This window comes from Camellia sinensis, chromosome 1, assembly GCF_055761805.1.
Source record: "Camellia sinensis isolate YWXY chromosome 1, ASM5576180v1, whole genome shotgun sequence".
Lineage (NCBI taxonomy): Eukaryota > Viridiplantae > Streptophyta > Magnoliopsida > Ericales > Theaceae > Camellia > Camellia sinensis.
Genome location: NC_138961.1, coordinates 7462345 through 7469038, shown reverse-complemented (window position 1 = coordinate 7469038; position 6694 = coordinate 7462345).

The following is a 6694-nucleotide window of genomic DNA, read 5'->3' as shown; positions in this document are numbered from 1 at the left end:
TGCTCTTGTTCCGGTTTATTAGGCGAGTATTACTATGTGATGTGCACACACACAAGTATAAACTAACTTGTAAGAATTGGAACATTTGAAGTCATGTTTGTTTTGAAAATTGTTTCGAAATATGTGTCACTTAAAAAAGTGATCGCATGTAAACATTACTCAAATTATTCCAATTCAAGCAACAAGCCATCATCCAGGGGCATTCAAGCAGTTATAGCACTTAAGCACTTAGTCTCATGGCAAGCATGCTAAACATGGCAACATCAACACTCATGCGATTATGCTAAAGCGAGTAAAGACTCATCTAGTACCCCAAGCCAAAATGAACAAAAGAGTTAGAAAAAAGGCATGATTCCTAACTATGCAATATGGCTAATGCAACACATACAAAGAATGCAATTAATAGGCTCGGCTACTAATATGACATATGAGGCAATTTAAATAGCATGCGGTCTAAGCACGTATTCAAAGAAGTAATTGTAGACGTACCCGAACGTCTGAGGGCTCTGCGCGTGAAATGGGGCGCCGAAATCCCGTTTTGTTCATTGGGCTTACTACAATTCGGACTCAAATGTCACGGTTCTGAATCTAATCTCGCAAAGTACAATGCAAGACCGATAAATCACCAAAGAATCCAAATCCGCCAAATCGTTTTGGAAAACTGATTTTTATAAAGAAGTGTCAAACATGGATTGTTTTGCCAGATACAGAGTCGCCACCTAAATATTTTGTTTTGAGGGAAATTTAGGAAACCCTGACTCGTGCCTAAGGCCACGTGTCCGTCATCACCAAAGGTTCCTCGGCTCGGGAACTTGGGTACGAGAGGGGAAGGTCATGCAATGAGCACCCCCGCTCGCCCGATCAAAGATTGGCCTATACTAAGCATGACATCTTGTTTTGAAAACATATGTGCTCTTATTCCGGTTAATTAGCTAATCTTACTACGTGATGCGCACAACATACAAGTATAGACTAGATCGCTTAATTTGGAACAAAACATTGCATGTTCGTTTATTTGAAAAATGGTGTGAAGGTGCTACTCGCAAGTAGGCTAAAACATGGATTTGCCACCCTCAAGTGGGCTTAGAAAACATGATTTTGCCACTCTCAAGTGGGCTTAAAAACTCGCATTTTGATGAATTGTTCCAATTCAAGGAATCCAACCTTCACCCACAGGCATTCAGGCAGTAATATCAGTTAAGCAAATAGCCTCATGGTAAGCATGCTAAACATGGCGACATTCACACTCATGCAAAATGCTAAAGCGTAAAGGCTTACCTAGTACTCTGAGTCAAAACAAAAGCTAGTTAATAATCAATGCATGATCCTAATTTATGTTAAAATGGCTAATGTAACACATACAAAATGCAATTAGAAATAGGCTCGGCTATTCTAAGATGCCATGTGAAATGCAATACTTGATAATCATGTATTCAAATCGGTATTGAAATACAATGCAGTTAGTATGATGCACCGAGCTCGGTGCATGCAATACAGATGAATGGGTGCAAACATGCATAGCATAAGGATGCTAATTGAAACATGCCCTAAAACTAACCATCATAAGTGGTTAAGTAAAAGGGAGAAAGACGTGGGGTTGGAAGACATTCACACACTCACGCAAACTTATTACAAAATTCGCCCTTTCGACGTAGGGTCTGAATGAATTTAGCTAACTAGCTACGCTAATTAAACTAATTATAACAAACCAACTAATTAACTATGCTAAGCTAATTAATTATCACAAAACTTTAACTAATTAATCAAATTAACTAATTAAATTACAAATTGATGCTAACTAACAAGTAAGCATTAAACTAAGCTGCTCCAACTCTGGTCGAAGAAGAAGAGGATGTATGTTCGGTTGTCGCCCTGAAAAGCTCTCCGATTGCTCTCTTGAGGCTTTGCTTGCAGGGTGTCTTCCAGTGCTTGCTGCTGAAACTTACCAAAACACTGCTGGGGAGTGCACCAGTGGCCTGCCGGCCATGAGAAGCTGCTGTCGACCCCATTGCCGACCAATGATGCACACTGCCGGCCAAGGATGAAGGAGGTGCTGGCCAACAATGAGAGGGTGTCGGCCACTGGTGTGTTGTGACACCAAACTGCAACAAAGCACAAAATAGAGGAAATGGAGGGTCTCCCAAGGGTATGTACGCACTATGCGACACCATATCACCTCAAAATATCAAGGGAGAGGCATAGTCCGATCCAAGACCATCAATCACGCATCTCGATGCATGATGGCCAAAGATCCAACTTGTGCAAATCAATGTAAAATGAATGCACAAGAAACACATAAATGCCTAGAACTCTATCATGCATTGTCAAGAGCGTCGTCGACTGAGAATTGAGGCACGTTTCATCACTTGAAGTATGAAACGTCCCTCGTTTCTCGTGCTCGGATTAATAGTTAATCCAAACAACAATGCAACACAAGCATGGCAAACATGCAATATGACTTAAACATGCAAACATGCAACTACATGGCATACTCAATGTGATATAATATGATTAACTTAATATAGCTAATGATATGCGAACAATGCTAACGCATGCATGCACTAATGCGATGCTACAAGGATAAATTAGCAATGTTAGGGACATGCATACTCAATGCAAGGCAATATAACTTGGCATACACAATGCAAATAACTACGTGGCATGCACAATGCAAATGTAGGATGGCATACTACATGCAATGAACAATATGGCATACTCAATGGACTTAAACCAAAAAGGGGTAGACCTCAGTCATGCCCCAAATCAGTGGCCATTGGTGATGAAATTAAGGCACAAAAGGCAAGGTATGCATGTACAATGCATTGGCCATTCAACTAGGCCCAAGAGCACAACCCTTAAAAAGGCTCGAAGAGTGACAAAATGTGCAAGTGTGACAATACTAAGTGCACTGAAATTAGACAAGAAATGATGCCAAATCACTTAAACAAATGCAAGTAAAGCATGCGAGAATCCTAAAACATGAAAGCTAACAAAGAGGATCACTCTAGAGTCATGCAATACATGGCATAAATGGATGAACCAACCATGGAAAGAGTTGAAATAGGTCAAAGCAAGGACCAAAACATGCTAAGACGAAGGCTCAAAGACCTGGGCATGCAAGCACACAAGCTAAGCCATAAACTAGGCAACAATGCACAACACTCAAAAACACTTAAAGAATGAATGAAGCGGGAATATAGCAATGCTAAAAGCTCTGAAATGTCCTGTTAGATGATGCCAAATCATGTACACAACACAAATGAAGCATGCAATGGTGCTCAAAGCTTGAAACAACACTTGTACTACACATATGCAAAACATGAAGCATGTGATTAAGGCAACCCAAAACAGTCCTAGAACATGTTAAAATAAGTCTAAAACATGCATGGAAGGAAGCCAAAATAAGCTAGCATGAACGGCATAAGGTATGATGCATACAAGGCAAATAAAGTGGATTACACTACACCTATTACAACCAAACATGGCATGGCTTAACCAACAAAAATCAGAGTTATATCATGGCATAATAACCCCAAAAACACATTGAAATGATGGCTCACAAGCAAAGGCATGAAGGCATACACAATGACTCATGTTAAGACATAAGGAGGGAAACCCTCCAACGTATTGAATGAGTGATAAATGCAAGTGCATGACCATGAAACATGGACTGAAATCATATTTCACATGATGCCAAATCACGAAAATAGCTCAAGTAATGCATGCATGCTAATGGACTCAATGCACAAAGCCTACAAGCTAGAATGAACCATAGCTATACAAGGCAAGTCATGCATGACCAAAAAAACCAAAAAAAGAGCTAAAACATGTTAAAACATGGACAAAATCTGCTTGAAATTAAGCCTAAAGCATACTAGAATGGCATGTTAAAGCATGAGACACACTAGGCTAATTCATGGAATTACACTACAAGTGCATGGAGCATGCAAGGGGCCATCAAACTCACCCAAAACAGAGTCATGGCATGCTAAAACAACACCAAAAACCTACTGAAATGGAGACAAAACAAGCTAGAATGACATGTTACTTTGTGAAGCATACAAGACTAGTTTGTGTGATTTACACTACAAGTGTATTATGCATGCATGGAGTGACAAAACCAAGCAAAAATAGTGGCATGCCACAACAAAATAACCACAAATACAAGCTAAGATATGGCTAACATAAGCTTGACAAACATGCTCACACATGAGGCATTCAAAGCAAGTAAACACAACACAAGGAGAGGGGATGACCCTCTCCTTTTTGGGACCTCAAAACACCCTTTCCACCACTGAAATTCCTCTGAGTTTTAGTGGTGAGGAGGCCAAAACAAGGTGGTCCCAAAGGGTCACAAAGAAGGCACAAAAGCAAGGCCAAACAAGGCCTAAGAGGGAGTAAACAACCCCTAACAAAAAAAAGGGCTTAAACAAACTTTTTAAGCATGCAAAAATAGAACTTTTACCAATAGAAAGCTAAGCTTAAAACAACATCCAAGAAGGGCTAAAAGCTTAAGCAAGAATGGGGGTTCTAAGGGATAGAAACTCACCCTTGAAGACCTTCTTTAAAACTGCAGCTCCAGCAAGCTTTTCAAGCTCAAATCAACCCAAGAACACCAAAGACAACTTCAAGAAGTCTCAGCAACACAAGCAAGGTGTTTGAGTGTGTGTTTGTGTGTTAAACTAAGACAAAACTACACTTTTGAAGCACAAAACAAGAACAAAAGAGAGGTATAGATACAAAACTATATCTATATCTCAAACCTCAAATTTCTAAACCTCTAAAATGGAGGAGAGGCCTCTCCTTATAGAAGAGAGGCAAAGCAAAGCTTGTTCAACAAGCTTGGAAAGGGCCTCATCCCTCTATACACATGTATAGAGGAGGGATGAGTGAAAACCAACTGGCTCAAAAGATCTGGCGTGAAATCTGCTGGGACAAAGGGCTCTGTCGGCCATCAGTTATGGCCGGTAGTGCCTTACTGATGGCCAGCAGGCATCATCAGTAGCAGGCAGGGGAAAGTGCATGGCCGGTAGTGCCAAACAATGGTCGGCAGTGCCCCATGAGAAGCATGCTGAAAGGTCCAATACATGGTCCAAAAATGGGGCAGAAAGGATGCAGGGTTTGGATAGCTCAAACCTGTGACGTTCCGCCGCGAAAGTCGAGTGCCCGACGAGTAATTGAGCTTGTGAATGGATGTGCCTGCAAGCACAGCCAAGTCTTGAGGATGGTCAAAAATGGGGTGTCTACAGTTGCCCCTCTTTGACAGAACTCGAAAGTCACAAAGTGACGGGAGTGAATGTCAAAGCCCGAAGACGACCCATTTTTGACAAGGCTAAAGACTCAGGCAAACATTCAATATAACCATGCAGAAATGCGCCCGCAGGTTGCGGCAAAATGCAAATGACATGCACGATGCAAGAGCATAACTTATGATTATGCAAAGAAAGCTGTAACGAAGCAAATAGATATAATAAATGCAACAGTTTAAGCAAGCGGATACAAATCAAACTACATTACATGCAGAAAGGATGTAAGAGAATTATAAAATTCTCGCTACGTCTCACGCGGAGTACATACAATACCGTCCGGTTTGTCTGGTCGCACCAGCTTCAAATGAACCGTACATACAATATCATGCATACAAAAGAAAGAAACTTAACAGGTACAATATAGTTAAAAACATCCATAGCAATGCAAGTGAAAAGTGCGTGACAACGCAAGTGGAGGGGTGCATGACAATACAACCTAAGGGTGCGAGACAACGCGGGTGGAACAGTGCAAGACAATGCAACCTAAGTATGATGCAAAACAATGCGATGAAAACAAGCATAACAATGCAAGTAAAGTGTACATAACAATGCAATGCACGAGCAAGTGCAGCTGAGATGCGTAAAATAGCGCGAATGATACTATGTAAGGTACAAAATAGTGAGATGTGCAAAATAGCGCGAATGAAATACAATGCACTAACAAGTGCAGAAAAGTGCGCAAGATAGCGCGATGCAACGCACTAACAGGTGTAGGTAAGGTGCGCAAAATTGCGTGATGCACAAAATAGCGCGAACGAAATGCAATGCACCAAACAGTGCGTATGAGGTGCGCAAGATAGCGCGAATGAAATGCAATGCACAAAACAGTGTGAATGAGGTGCGCAAGATAGCGCGAATGAAATGAAATGCACTAACAAGTGCAAATGAGGTGCACAAGATAGCGCGATGTGCAAAATAGCGCGAATAAAATGAAATGCACTAACAAGTGCAAATGAGGTGCGCAAAATAGCGCGAATGAAATGCAATGCACTAACAAGTGCAAATGAGGTGCGCAAGATAGCGTGATGTGCAAAATAGTGCAAATGAAATGAAATGCACTAACAAGTGCAAATGAGGTGCGCACAATAGCGCGAATGAAATGCAATGCACTAACAAGTGCAAATGAGGTGCGCAAAATAGCGCAATACACAAAATAGTGCGAATGAAATGCAATGCACTAAAAAGTGCAAATGAGGTGCGCAAAATAGCGCGATGCGCAAAATAGCGCGATGCGCAAAATAGCGCGATGCGCAAAATAGCGCGAATGAAATGCAATGCACTAACAAGTGCAAATGAGGTGCGCAAAATAGTGCAAATGAAATGCAATGCATGCACTAACAAGTGCAAATGAGGTGCACAAAATAGCGCGAATGAAATGCAATGCA